The sequence below is a fragment of the Fukomys damarensis genome, unplaced genomic scaffold (assembly GCF_012274545.1).
Source record: "Fukomys damarensis isolate Sample0158 unplaced genomic scaffold, DMR_v1.0_HiC HiC_scaffold_14, whole genome shotgun sequence".
Taxonomy (NCBI): domain Eukaryota; kingdom Metazoa; phylum Chordata; class Mammalia; order Rodentia; family Bathyergidae; genus Fukomys; species Fukomys damarensis.
The window spans coordinates 19,780,436-19,796,062 of NW_022900926.1; the positions used below are offsets into that span (position 1 = coordinate 19,780,436).

Genomic DNA, 15,627 nt, shown 5'->3' on the forward strand with positions numbered 1-15,627 from the left:
CAATACTTGTTGCAATAACTCTATGCTCAAGTTCCTAAGTTTGACTTTCAGGGAGCTCACTTAACAGTCAGATAATAGGTGAAAATCACTTATATTTGAATACGCACGAGACCTTTCCAAGACTTTCACATTTGTTATCTTGATTGTCACTTCTATGAGGTAGACAGAGATAGATATAGATATTCTTGACCTTGTTTTAATTATAAGGGGACTGAGATAGAAGTGCAAAAAAGTGTTAGGAAAATATACTGGAAGCAAACTGTCATCTGGTAGTGTAAGACAGGTTCTTTTTAAACTGATATTCCAATGCTGGACAGAAATGGGCCAAGGTTAATGAAATTTAAAATATATTATCCATTATTTCAGTTACATTGTATTTTGGACAGCTTTAAAATAAGTTAAAGTTGAATTTATCGTAAGCGCCTTCCTATGAAATCTGTATTTATTTATCACCATTTAAACCAGCTTCAGTCTTCCTCCCAGCCTTAACTTAGGCTGCTTTTTAAAATCCACACTGTATCCATCACCATGAAGCCACATTCTTCCTAGACTTAACCCCAGGTGCACCTCTCTTTATCTTTATGCAGCCTCTTTTCCCTTATTAGCCTTCTAGAAACCATTATACACACAGCTTTAATTTCCTTTCCAGCCCTGTGCACTAGTTTGAAGACCTCTGTTCTTTCTCGAATTGTCTGTCCCTAAATAGATGAAGCACAAATTGATCACAGATATTCAGGGTATCTCTCTATGCTGAGACCCCTCCCCATTACCAATTCTTCCCAATTCAAGAAAGTTTTCTCCTGATCTTACTCTTTAGAATATGAGGGAAAGTTTTCCTTGCTCTTCTTAATTCTTTCTCAGACTAGCAGCTGTGAGCTAGGTATGATTACTTTCAACTCTAAAACATCTTGGAAGCCCGTTGCTACCAGTAACACAACATAAAACTTTTAAACAACTCTGTCTGATACAAACTGTTCTAGCCAAAGAGTTCATCTGAACTGATTTCTAAAATAGGTGATATTCTGACAGAGCAAAACATTTTATGCTAGAGTTTTTTATGGTAATTTAAGTCATGGCATGCCCCATTTATCCTTAAAAGCTTGGCTTCTTGCCTATTGTGAAGTTCAATTAAATAATGATTTCCAACTCAAGGGTGGTACCAGGGTCTCCTGTGGCTTCCAAAGAGCTCATGGTGCTTGTGTTCTTGGTATTGAAAATCCTCACAGGATCCTTCCTAAAAAGAAGGCTATAGGAAGGAAATCTGTATCTATTTGGAGAAAAGCCAAAAAAATGTCCATTCTTTTTGGTGAAATTTTGCTTTATTAAAAGTTATTCCCCTGGAAGATGGTAGAAATTTCATGTTTCTCACATTTCCCCCATATTAAAATCTGGAACCTTATCACTTCTTTTAGTTCCGAATGTGTGAAAGGATAATTATATTTACCAGGGTCTGTCTGTTTACTTTCTCTATATCTCACTAAGTCTGTCTATCTGACCCTCTATACCTGTGTTATCCAATTATCTATATGGCTATATAAATTAATGTTGTAACTAATCAAAATTAAATAAAACTAAAAATTTAATTTTCAGTTCACTGGCAACATTGTAAATGCTCACGATTAGATAGGAGAATATTTCCATCACCACAAAAAGTTCTACTGGACAGCACTGCTGTGGACAGACCATATGCCCTATCAGAACAGGGACTGTGTCTGTTCCACCTATGGTTATAGGTAGGGCCTTGTATGCTTAGCATACAGTAAGCACATGGCAATAACTGTTGAATAAATAATCCATCAAAGCAGATTCCTCCCTATTTAATGGAACATTTAAAATAATCCCTCACTGGGGAAAATAAAAGTTTAGCCGCAGTGAAAAATAGGCAGAGAAATGGACATAAGACAAACAGAAGTGTGTGACTATTCAGTAAGGATAAAGCTTAAGAGTTCACAATGAATTACATTTCCATTAGGCACTGCAGTTCAAAAAAATTTTACTGACTACTTTATGAAAGTTAGCAATTCCAGGGCTGGGGATTTAGCTCAGTGGTTCCGGTGCCTGCCTCACAAGCACAAGGACCTAAATTCAATCCCCGGTACAAAAAAAAAAAAAAAAAAAAAAAAAAAAAACTTAGTAATTCCAATCACTGATCTAACAAGCCAGGCTGTCCAATTATCTTAGGGTAAAGACAAGAGTCTACTTGGACCTCAAGGCCCATTTGTCTGGCTCCTCTCCCTCTTTGGTGTGACCAGGCTGCTCTTGGCCTGCTCTCCCCAGCCACAAAGGCCCTCATCCTATGTCCTGTCCCAACTTACGTCTTCAAACTAGCTACTTAACTTGGAGTTTCTTCATTTCCTTCTTTAGTGAACTAATTCCTATTCAACTTTCACATTTCAGTATTCACCATTACCTCAAGAAAATCCACCTTGAACCTCTGGAATAAGTTCAGTGTACTGTCTGTATTCATAGCATCGTAGGTTACTCCCTCCTTACACTTATCAGAGCTGCCATTTTACATCTATGTGTGTAACTGTTTGATTTCAGCATTTTCTTCTATAGTCTAGGCTGTAAGCTCCAGGAGGCCTGTTTTAGGTCTATTGGTGCTCACCTCTGTGTTCTTAATGCTTTATCTAGTATATGGCATAAGCACTAAATACATAAGCACTAAAAATATGTTTGAATGAAATGTGATGAGATCAGGGAGTTCTTGGGTTTAACCTTCAGGGTTTTAGGGGTCAGCTCTTTCTGGGTGTGGAGCGATGGGCCAAGAGGAACAATGTTTATGTCTACATTCAGCTATTCATAAATAGGACTGACCAAAAATGAGGAATTCCCTGTATTCATCTGAAAGCTAAAATATTTATGCAATTCAGTGTGTTTTTCCATTCTTTCTCCCCAGCTATTCTCCTTTCCTTTCATAGGTGATTTATTCTAAGAGCCTCGGACTGAATTTTCAAATGTAACTGAGAAGACAGGAGGTTCTGTCCTCCAGTAGAACATGCTTCCTCTCCTTAAAAATGCTTTAGAAAGCTAAAGTATTCACAGAGCACTCGATTTAGAATTGTCAGGGGGGAAAAAAGAATCAAGTCAGAAAATAGCCTCTTTGCCTTACTTTCATGGTTACAATTAAATAACAGCATATCAAGAAAATAAATGTGCCTAATTGTAAAGTTTTCAGAACCTTGAGGGATTTCATGACAAAGAACACTTGTCTTTCTAAATAGGTTTATTCTAATGAGGTTAGCTTCCTAAAACATACTAGTATCTACACTTTGTGCTTCTGATCCTAAGGGGTTAAAATGAAATGCTGCAACTTTTTCAGTGCTCACTTTGTTTTGTCCTGTGAAAGTCAAAAAAGAATAGCTTGTAAGGGCAGAAAATGTCATCATTTTTGCACTTGCCCTGACCCCAGCATCTAAAAATACAAAATGCTGGAATTTCTAGAGCAGGTGACTTTTAAAAATGCTTAAAGAGGGCTAATTGTTTCAAAGTCTAAATGTAGACCGTAGAAAAGACAGAAATAAAGAGGAGTCTCTCCAAGTGACCCAGCTTGGAAACCAGGCATACAATTCATTTGAAGGAGTATTTGTCTCTCTTTCCCCCCTAGGTTTAAAGACAAGCATTTCTTTTGCAGAATAATGGATGAGTGTCATCTTGGCAACATTCTGTCTAAAGGTGGTGTTAATTTTAGCCTGATCCTTGCGTTGCACACATAGGGGAATTTATATCACTTACCAACCTTTGCCAGAAGCCTAAGGTAGCCTTAAAGCCTCTAAGAAAGTATGTGCAGTTGCTAAGAACCTCGCATCACATGCTAATGTCACAGAAGGTGGTTGTGAACTTGGACAAGGCTGCACCTGTAATCATATATCCGGTCACTGCTAACTTTGGGCTCTCCTTTAACAGTTTGACTTTTCTTTCCCCTTTGATATGTACTCGACATCGTAGTTCAAATACACATTTCAAAACACTTCCTTTGAGTTATCCTGTGAAGGAAGTTGATCATTCTTTAAATGTATGTTTTTAATTGACTTCCTTCCTCCTGGCTAGGAAATTAACTTTTAGTCCTCTCTTATTTGGTCTGTTAAACAGTGTGTGTGACACCTTCCAGACAACAAGATTTAATGAGACCTTAAACGCCGAAGACTTTACTTGAATGAGGCCCACATCCCCATGTAACTTTTACAGATAACAACCAAGCTTACAACTGAATTCTAGCTGCAGAACATATTGATTGGCATCACTGTCTATAACATAATGAAACAGCCAACTATATCATCTCATTTTTCTCTGCCAGTTGCAGGGCATTATTTAAAAATCAATTGTTTTCTGCCTGTGTATTGTTGCCAAAAATGAGTATCTGGAGCCTGCACTACAAAGTATTTATTCATTTTTAGCCTCATATCAGGTGTTTCTATTCCTATTAAATTGAAATTTAATGTTTGAACTCAAAAGAATCAAAAATGCCTAAGAAGAACTATGTCTGAATATTTTACAGCCCATTGCAAGAAGTAGTTGTTGTTCCTGCTGGTGGTTTGCCAAGCTGGCACCTGAGCAACCAGGTTGGTGACCAAACAAGTGATAATGTTCTCACAGTCCTAACACACAGCATTCACAATGCCATAGTGCAATTCCTTGACTTCGTTGTTTTATGGATTTTTCTACTATGTACATGGTTATAGTCCAATCCTGGGGTGAGTCCCAGGGCTCAGCTGACAAAGGCAGGGTGTTCTTCTCAGAAGGAAAAAGGCCTCCATGCACCAAGATGTTCGACAGTTATGACCTCCAGGGCATTCCGCTGCCTATGACAAACTATTTTGCTAAGAAGGAAACTTTTTAGAGTTTCTCCAGAGATGTTTCTTACCCTGGGGAAAATGTTCTCACTTCACCCCCTGTGTCCCTCCATCTTGTCTCAACCAATGATATAGAAACATCTGGTAATGCCACATGCACACACACAGACACACACACACACACCATCTCACAACTACTCTGACCTCACCACTGAAGATAAAATTTTTCATGGAAATAAAATTTTTTCCAATAATTGATTTTCCTGGAATGAATTAAATTAGCCTTCTCTTCCTCAAATGTTTCCTTCATTTGTTTTTACTTTCTTGCCCGTGTTTGTCCTAATGCCATTTTTAAAACATAATGATTTGTACCTCTGAGCTTCTCCTACTTTTTTTATGATAATTTTACCATTTTTTTCATCTTTTATGTTAGGTATTTAGTTTGGTTTTTTAAAAATACATCTTTTAATATATTTATAGTAAAGGTCATTTGGGCTGCAGAAACCAGGAAACGGAGCTTTGTCATGTTTGTAAAAAGAAGAGATGAAGCCAAATGAAAGTTGCAAGATCTGTTACTTTATTACATCCGTAATTTTCCCCTGACCGAGTGTAATACTTCCAACTTTTCCCCTCCCTGGTTCTCACTGAAGTGACACACTGCAGGTGCCACAGTTTAGATTTAACAATGAAAAAAAAAGTCCATTTCTTTTCTAGTTCAGCAGCAAAGACATCACAAAAGATAGAGCTATCATGAGCTAATTACAGTCCTTGAAAATTACCTTTGTGCTTAGCAAATATTCTTTTTTTTTTCTGTGCTGGTGATGAAGAAGTTGGCAGTTTAAATAAAAAAACACTATTTAAAGTAACAGAGTACAGTTATATAACCTTTTCACATAAATCACACAATAACTCTTTGTGCTTTGTAAAAAAAAAAAAAAGAAAAAAGAACAGCAGTGCTTGTTAAGATTTATTTATATAATAATCTACGCAAAGGGTTTTTTCCTTTTATAAAAGAGGGGTGTTCTCTTTTTTTAACCTCTAGAAGTTACAGACTAGAGGCAGGAACATCCTCCAGTCACTGCTTTGAGTTGTACACTACTCCACTGCTCAAGACCCCAAGTCCTGTAGTGTTTGGCTTTACTTCTAAGCACAAAGATAGAAAACTTAACAAGGAATAAATTCTGTTTACTAAATCAATAAAATAAATAGAATCAAATTCCAATCTAGTGTAAAGATTCTTTTGCATTCATAACCAAGATCTAAAGATCATTTTTTAACCTTTTAACAGAAATACTGTTCTTTGAAGAATATTTCATTAGTGCTGCTTTCTTTAGAAAGGATTTCATTAGATATAGTTTCATGGTGGTGAAATCCATGGGACCATGGAAGCTGTCTAGTTCCTCCACTGATTTTCCCTAGAATTCTTTGATCAGGTCCTTGTTCCTCCACTCACCTTCTTGTCCACCCCTCTTTGTTTTTCTTAAATTTCTTCCCCAACTTAAACTTAGAAACAGAAGTCTCACCTTATTGATAACATTGTCCTTACCATTTTAAAATATCCTCTTTATGTTATGTCCTCTCACCAAATAGATCTTACCACTGACTGGTCCAACCTGGAGGGTCTCAGAACTGAAGAGTCATTGCTCAATTTCTAAATACTAAGCTTGGCTCAAACTGACCCATTTATCCTCAGCATGGAAGATCACTCCAGGAAGTGTGATCCTTTCATGGAGATAAACCTAGCAGAAGCATTTCATTGGTCAAATATATCTATTCTGATCCTTGCTGAACAGTGGGTGTTCTGAAGACAGGAAAACTACAAGGGTTTTCTTGTATGTCCTTATCTTTTATTGAGATGCTGACCCAACTTTTAAAAGCTATCACCATGGAAAATTCTGGGCTGCGCTCCAAACTAACCAGTAGGAGGTGGCTCTCTTAATCAGTGGCTGTGTTCCGTCTTTATATAAACAGGTTAAGCCAGCTGCCAGTGCCTCTGTGACCAATTCCAGTTTGCATTACCCTTGCCTGGAAAGATGGGCCAACCAAAGCTGCATTATGAAAGCAGAAAACTCCACCTCTCCCGGGATATAGCAAAAATTCTGGCTGCTGTGTATGATGACCAGAGTCATCAGTAATTTTGCTCTTCCTCAAAAAAAAATAAGGTATGGCATATGCTCATCTCCAGACTAGGTAAGATTTTATTAACCTACTGGTTGGAGTTAAAGACTCAAAAAAGAAAGAAGAAATTTGTTCACTCTGATTGGTCATAGTTATTTAGTTAGGCATTTCCTAGCACAGTGGAAAAATAAGAGAAGTAGAATAACTCTCTGGTTATATGTGGAATGAAACAATCGTTGTGGTGCAACTTCATTAACTAGAGACATCCTCCCACTCACTAAGGTACAAAGGGCCATCACTACCCAAAATGGATCTAAGACTATCAGTTGGAATAATCCACTGGCATGTCTAACACTGAAACGACACTGCTGACAAAATCTGTTACTGTCCTCAGACAACCATTCTTCACCTGTGATCCTGATAATCTTTCTCAAAATGAGGCTACCCTAACTTAGTAGCAAACTATGTGGAATAGAAACTAAATTAATGGAACTTGAGAGCAGTATCCCAAGCTACATGTATAAATGTTGCCCAAAATAATGAAGGCAGAAAAGGTAGAAACATTATGCCAATTTTCCCCAAAAAATTTGAAACTTACTTATGGATTAGTCAATACAGCAAGATCATTAAAAGAAACAAAGCAAACAAAGACCTTCCAATGCAACATATTCTTGTTATATATTAGTGAAGAAGATTCCTCTCTACATTAATCATTATAATGGTAATAATTAGTAATTCGAGTCCTTGCTTCTGAAATGCTTTTCCAGAGAAAATACTTTAATATGATATTATATTGATTTAAAATTATAGAATTATGGCCACTGGTTTACAGATCAAGCCATATTTGAGTGACTTAGAATAATTTTTTCCTCTGTTACTAGCAGAATTGAGTGCTAAGTGGATAGGGCCTTTATACTGATCTTACTTTCAAGCATATCCAATAGATACTACAATTACAGTAGGATTCTTCTGGTTTTGTGTGTGTGTGCATTTTTGTTTTGTTTGTTTGTTTGTTTGTTTTTTACAGCATAACACTACACCCATGGGAGCTGAGATTTTTGTTAAAGATGATTTGTTATAAGAAAATGATTATAATAGGATTTAATGAAATTGAAAGTCAAGGTAGAGTAGCCATTAAGTAGATCAGAGAGAGTGTCAAAACTTGCAGTAAGGGTGGAGTGCCTTTTGCCAAGTAAACAACAAAAGTGAGAGAGAAGAAAATATGTTATGCATGACAGGATCTACAAGGTTGGCCAGCCTGATAAGCCTGCCACACTACAGAGGATGTCAAGCCCTCAGGTGCCAGAGGGGCCATGAATGGCTGCAACCTCCTCACCCCACAAGAAAGTTTTGAAAACAAATTATATAATAACCTGAATTCATGTCTAGAACTTGCCAGATAATGATCTTCTACCTTCTCAGGCTCCAGGCAAAAAAAGGCCCATCCCTCAGCCATCATCTTGACCCTTCCAGTCCTGTAGTCACTCTGAGTCTTTCATACCTTTGCCAAATTAATTACTATGGTAGCCATGAACACATGTGCACACACGCACACGTGCACACACACACATAGAGGCCATGCAATATAGAGAAGAACTGCCCGGTTCTCCAAACATTTCACTCCTTTCATGAAAATGTCACTGTCCTTCTAAGCATGGTACATTTAGCAAACATTATAATGCTATTCAATGGCGATAGGCCCATAACAAATGCAGCCACCGTGAATATATCAGGAATCGTAAAGTAAATATAATCCCCCAAGATGACAACTTTGTGACAGCCCACAGAAGGGAGAGGATAGCTGAATATCTTCCTTTCTATGGTTATACAGCTTTTTTTTCTCAATTGACTTTGTTTTCTATGATGCTATTAGTTACTCTTGGTCATATTGTTAGAGTCTGTATTTTGCTTGGTGTTTCATTATGATGATTCTGTGGATGGACTTGAAATCTAAGGCCATATTCAACCTTAGACACACAGCTGGAGAACATTCTTAATCATTAATTCCAGTTCTTTATTGCAAAAACATTGCATAACAGCCTTTCAGCAGAGAAACTGGTGCCAGCAAGAACAGCAACTTACTACTGCTTCTATTAGCTTCAACATTATTTAGGTATAGACTGCATTTCCCAAGCATGAAAGTGATTTATGAAATGAACTGTGATGTCAAATGACATGAGTAGACTTGTGAGTCAGGTTTTTTAAGCTGTTCCTTCTCCATACTCAGTTCGTTTCTACTTGCACTCCAGTATCTTTTAGAAAGTTAAGTACCACCAAATCATTTTTTTGAAATATCAAGTTATCTTTCCCTTTTAATTTTTGCTGCCACCAAATTGTGAACAGCAATTTCAAAATATTTACATTGCACTTAAGTAATTTATCTTCCTTTCACCTTTAGTTGTATGGTAGTAAGTTTGCTAAATATACCATTATAAAGGGCAATAGTTAAAAATAATCTAAGCAGAGGTCAACGCAAACATGACCAGTCAATTAGCAATGAAAAGCTAATATACATATATGTAACATACAATCATATGTATCCATGTATATATGGTTATATTCTGCAAAATGAATACAGTTTTATATTTAAATCTGAATGTTTTCAGTGATTTTAAAGTTAACATTTTACCCTAAATCATGATGTCATTCTAAGAAGATTATATTCAAAGAAACAATAAAACCACTCTACTTAGGACACTTGTCCTGGACCAATGATGGGACAGTACATAAAAGCAAAGTTTTTACTTCTATGAGTCTTGTAATTGACTAATTATATATATTTTGACACAATTTCTCTTTCAGAATTTTACTGTGCAGGGTTAAAGTGAACTGCGCAGCGATAATCTCAGCAAATATAAACAGAAAGGTATGCCACCGACAGGACCAACACGTATGACTGAAGTGGAAATTCAAATATAAATTGTCCTTTCTCCAAAGGCTTTCTTACTGCTTGTGCAATCTCTTCCAATTTGAACACCTTTCTTTCATTTCAAATCTGTTTCCCTAGGTAGGATCCTCTACATTAAACACAAAAATGACTTTGACTTCGGAGTCATACCTAAGAAGTTCTGCCATAAACCACTTGTTCTTTTGATCACTGCTCTACCTATGTTCTTTCAAGATACATGAACTTTGGCCCCACTTAATTTTGCTCCATTCAGTTTGCACATCCTTACTGCTAAGAATGATTACCTGCCAACTTTTTCATTATGGGCAACCCACCAATCAACAACTGCCAAATGTCCTCCTTCTCTTCCTTCTCCCTCTCCAGGAAAACTTCCTCTTCTGAGAAATCCAAAAGCAACTTGATTTTGTTGATTATTTTGCATTTTAGAATGATCTTTACATTCTTGGAATTATAATTTGTATTTCAGTCTCCAAATTTTAAATGAACACGCTAAGGATGCTACATTAGTGGAGAACTACTTTAACAAATATTAGGGATATGTGCTTTTTTGTCAAAACTAGAATTGCTCTTCTCCACTCCACCCTACCCCTTGCAAACTTAGGCATAATCATATGACCTGTATTAGCCAAGGGAATATGATTCAGAGACAACATTCAGCTTGCTGTGGCTCCTCCTCCCTGCTCCAGTTTTATTGGGAGCATGAGTCTAGATGGAGTTGGCAGACTGGGTCCTTCAGTGATTGTGATGAACAGAGACAGCCCCCTGCCAAACTCCTTTGACTTAACACAAATGAATCTTTAGGGTTATTTGTCATCGCTACATAGCCCAGGTCCTCCCAGAGAGAGAAATGGTCACCACAGTATTCATCGTCATTATAACAATGCTGCTGTATTGCAAAGCTTTTTCAGATGTATGCTACCACTCATCTTCATTTGGTTTTTTACACTGTTGATGTTGCTTTCTGCTATCATTCCTATGTCTTAAATGAAGAGCCTAAGACCCAAGAAAGGAAAATGATTTCATCAGTGTTTTCCTAACAACCATTTCTAAAGGCAAAATTAGAACAAATCTGATGTCCAGCTGGTGCTTTCTCCTCTGAACTAGAAATTACAAAGAAATCCAGAATCCAATTCCAGCTATAGAGAAAGTCACAGAGCATAAACTGTTAAAGCTGGAAGAGATTCTGAGCTCATCTAATCTCAGCACCTTACTTCAGAACAAGATTCTGCAGCCAAATGGGTTTAAATGATTGAATGGGCTAAGAATGCAAGCTACATTAAGGATTAAGGAGGACGAAAATTCAGATCCTTATGCCCTCATAACTCTGATATCTGGACCCTGAATGACAGGAAACTTCCTGAGGATACTGAGAACATGTGAGCATATTCTTAGACATCAGGCTAAGAAACTTAATCCTTTATGTAGGAATATATTTTTCAAATGTGAGTTATTGCTGTAGAAACTTTTGCTTTTATAACTACTAAAAATGACTATAAAAGTTACACAAAAGCAAAAACATTAAAGATTTCTGGAACATGCAATCCCTAAGATTTCTTGGATTCCAACTGAGATTCACTGTGCATTATAATGCTGGATTGTATCATCTTTATATCTATAACACCCAGAACAGTATCTAGAACAGACTAGTTGAAGAAAGGAATTCATAGAATAGATTCTTGCCCTTGTGGAACACAGTTCTGCTCTTCTTCAGGAATAACCTGCTGAAGTTAGTAACACATGGATGATTAGTCTGTCACTTAGTTGCTTGGATAACACAGGTGATGAGATAGCACTTCACCAGACTAATTGACTTCTTTACTGATTATCTTATGAGACATTTTTTAAAAGAAAAAACAAATTTCAACCATATTTCTAACAGTTAGAGTAAGTTCATTATCTTCAAAGAATATAAACACAATCCAACATACACACTCTCCAATTCCTATACCTGCCATCTCCACTAACTCTAAACATTAAGTCATTATCCAAAAGGCATATTCTCATTTTCTAGTATAACTAATCACTACCCAAGATAAAACTGTCTGTCCCAAAATGAGGAGTTAGGTGTGATGTACCAGACACTGTATATGCACAGGTTTGATCAATGGCTCTATGTCTCCAGCTACTGAAAAAGAAATAGAGGTATTGGCTGGGGATTTAGCTCAGTGGTTCTGCCACCTGCCTTGCAAGCACAAGGTCCCAAGTTCGATCTGGTACCAAAATAAGTCATTATCCAAAAGGCATATTCTCATTTTCTAGTATAACTAATCACTACCCAAGATAAAACTGTCTGTCCCAAAATGAGGAGTTAGGTGTGATGTACCAGACACTGTATATGCACAGGTTTGATCAATGGCTCTATGTCTCCAGCTACTGAAAAAGAAATAGAGGTATTGGCTGGGGATTTAGCTCAGTGGTTCTGCCACCTGCCTTGCAAGCACAAGGTCCCAAGTTCGATCTCTGGTACCAAAAACAAACAAACAAAAAAAGAAATAGGTATATCAAAGCTAGAAGTAAGTAATTTTTTAGTTCTCCCTACTAGAACCTAGTAAATGAGGGCTTTGAACCCAAATCTAAGAGCAGAGCAGAATTACAGAAACAACTTGACTAAAACTGGTTACCTTCCACTGCAAAATAGCCTCCTTTCACGTCCCCCAAATTCAGATCTTTAGGAAACCAACATATGACCACTAACCCAAATCCAAGAGGAAGAATTAGGCATTAAGATCATCATGTGTCTTTCCTTTTTATTCATACCCAGTCAGTGGGGAAAGAGAACATAAAAGAGAATGATAATTTCTAATGTAAAGCATCAGAGAGCAAAAATGCATACTCCTGGCTGTACTCATGTAAGTTTTGTGTGGGCAAAGTTAAAGTCCGTAGTTAGCCTAATGAGAATGCATACTTGCAATTCTGGCCCTCCTGAAAGGCTACTGTGGTTAAAGTTCTGGTTTCAGTGGTAAAGAACCTTAAAGTCCAACATCCAAAGGGGTAGGAGTTGAATTGGCACCTAAAATACAAGAAGGGTTATCGGGCTTTTGATCCAAATTGGCCAGGCAGATGAGAAGCTTAAAGGCATTCCTGAACTCAGTTTGCAAACTGTCACGTAATTTCCCCTGTACCTGTTCCCAGGAGTAGTTCCAGCACTCAAAAAACTGGACAACTTGAGCCACTGGAAGGGCAGTGGCAGCAGGTACTTTCTGCTCACATTTCTAATATCCTGCCTCCTATTGAGTTTATCTTCCTGTTTCTCAATACAGATGTGAAGGGCGTGGAGGTGGGTGGAGGAGGATTAGTTAGAAGTTTCTAGTAGTCTATCAATCAAAAAAACTTGATGTTAAAAACAGAAGTATTACAAACTGAAAGTTTAGACCTTTCAAAAATAATCTACATTAAGAAAAGCTAGGGCCAGGGATTTAGCCCAGTGGTTCCACTGTCTGCCTCGCAAGCTCAAGGTCCCAAGTTTGATCCCTGGTACCAAAAAAAGAAAAAGGAAAGCTATTCCTTCTTCCTACTACAAAAGAAAAAAGAAGTGTTAACATTGGCTCCAAACCATGCTCACAGACCTGGTATTTCCACTTGTTCTCTCTCCTCTTTAATCTCCACCACTGTGAGGAAGCACTTCACAGCCATACCCTCTTCTCAAGCAATCATATTTTCCTAGCACTTCCTCCTAATGGATTTCTGCACAGCAAATTCATCAAGACATTTTAACCCAGGTTGCCTTTCATGTGGTGAAATGGAGAGACCCTTGAGTGAAAGAGAATGGCCAAGAAGCAAATAGTTTTTAGCTGGAATAAGAAAAAGGGAAAGAAATAGGAACAAATTTGGGAGTAGCCTATCAACAACCAACCACAGAGGCCTTGAGGTCAATGAGTAAGGGCAACGAAATAATAAAACAAAGCAACAAAACAACAGCAGCAACAGGATGCTATCTTTCCTGTGTGCTTATGATAACCTCAACTGTAAAGCCCATGATCATGTTCAATCTTCATGAAACCTATGAATAAGTGGCAATACTGAAACTATTAACATATCAGGAAACAGGTTTACAGACAGTTCATGGCTTATTCTCAAACAGCTGGTAAGTGAAAAGCAGGATGGATTTAAATTTTACTCTATCTGAACATTGCTTAGATGCTCAATCAATAACCTATACCAGTATAGAAGAAAATTCATCTGACATTCATTTGCACGGACTAACTTACAGAGTGCATAAATCCTTCAAAAATGATACAGGAAATATAAGTGCAGTTTTGTTTTTCAGGGAGAAATGTTTGTAGACCTTATCAGATTTTCAAATGAGTTTTGTGGTCTAAACTAGTGTCTTGCAGATCCTCCCAGCTCCTCCTAAACTGTATGACTTTGAGCTGGCAGTTAACATCTCTTACTCTTTAGCACAGGTGTCTCAGGTCTCTTATATCTTCAAAATGCTATGTTTCTATATTCTAAATATCCTAAAGAATTTCAAAAATGTGACAGAATTTCCTAGTGCCCTTCATGACCACTTCCCACTCTACCCTGCACCCCTAACTTTACATGCCTACCTCTACTACATCACCTGTTTTTATCACTCCCAGGATCTAACAAAATAGCTCCAGTTTCCATATACATTCTTCATAGCCTTTCCAAACTCTGGTTATATGATGCATGGGGTATGAGTCAGGCTAGGGGGAAAGAGGGCCTCTCCTTAAAGTTTATATGTAACTGTGAGAGCATTCAAGCATGTGCTGGCATGCCGGCCCTATGTTTCAAAAAGAAAAGGAAAAGAAAAGAAAGAAGGAAAGAAAAAGAAAAGAGAAAAGCTGCTAACAGTAATGTTTCCCTGCTAAGATGCACTGCAGGGACAGCTGAGCCCTTAAAAGTTATGTTTGTAAAGGGGAAGGGTGGGTAGGTTCAGAGGGCAGTGGGAGACATTGTCACCCCCAGGCCCTCTCCACCTAAATTTTTGCTGTAAAAAGTTTCTCCAGCTTCATTCCCCTCTGAAGTTGAAAGCTCCAGTTGAAATTCCTTACTTGGAAGGTCAGTCATTTTCTCATAGCCAAAAAGCCTATTTGCTTTTGTCTTCCCACTTGCTTTCAAATGAAAATATCAAACCACAGACCATCTTGCTTCCCTGACTCAAAAATTAATTAGATCATGTCCAGAGTGAAGGTTGTTGAAAGTTATTAATGTATTTGTTGGGAACACTCTGCATTCCAAACGCCTTTACATGAACGCACAGATGCTTGCTCCTGGCCTGACCCTATCAGCAGTTCTGATGGTGTGGGCCAAAAACCATGGTCACATATTGTCCACTTCAGTCCCTCACTGTGTTCATTCAAAAGCACACTGTTGTGCACATTTTTATTATCATAAAGGGTATCTATTTATTTCCCATTGTCGACATCTCGCAGAAGCTTTTAGAATAGGACTTCTTAAACTGCCAAGTATGACTATTTCTGTCTATCAACCATTATTTCTACTGCCGTGTATTTCTATCTGAGCTTAAAATGAGCACTATGCTTCTACCTGTTGTGTATGGCATACTTACCAGTGGTGGTGCACCAAATACACCAGCTGGACAACTAATAGGAGTCACACATGGCCTGGGTGCCACTCCTCACCACTCTGGGCAAGGGTCCAGCTTCAGGGTTGGCAATCCCATGTTTTGTCAAGCTGCTGCTCTGGAAAGATGGAATGAATGTCTAGTTGTCTGGGGCAGGGCTCTGCACATGTGGAGGCAAAAGTCATAGCTGAAGCAATTCAGGGTAATTTATATGGTATAAATCCTTTATATATCATACAGATGTATATATATATATATAT

The 15,627-nt window shown here is 37.7% G+C and overlaps 1 pseudogene; it reads left to right on the plus strand.

Moving 5' to 3' along the window:
• Positions 1 to 6,826: 6,826 nt before the first annotated feature.
• LOC104863972 overlaps positions 6,827 to 15,627 on the plus strand; it is a 47,927-nt pseudogene continuing 39,126 nt past the window's right edge.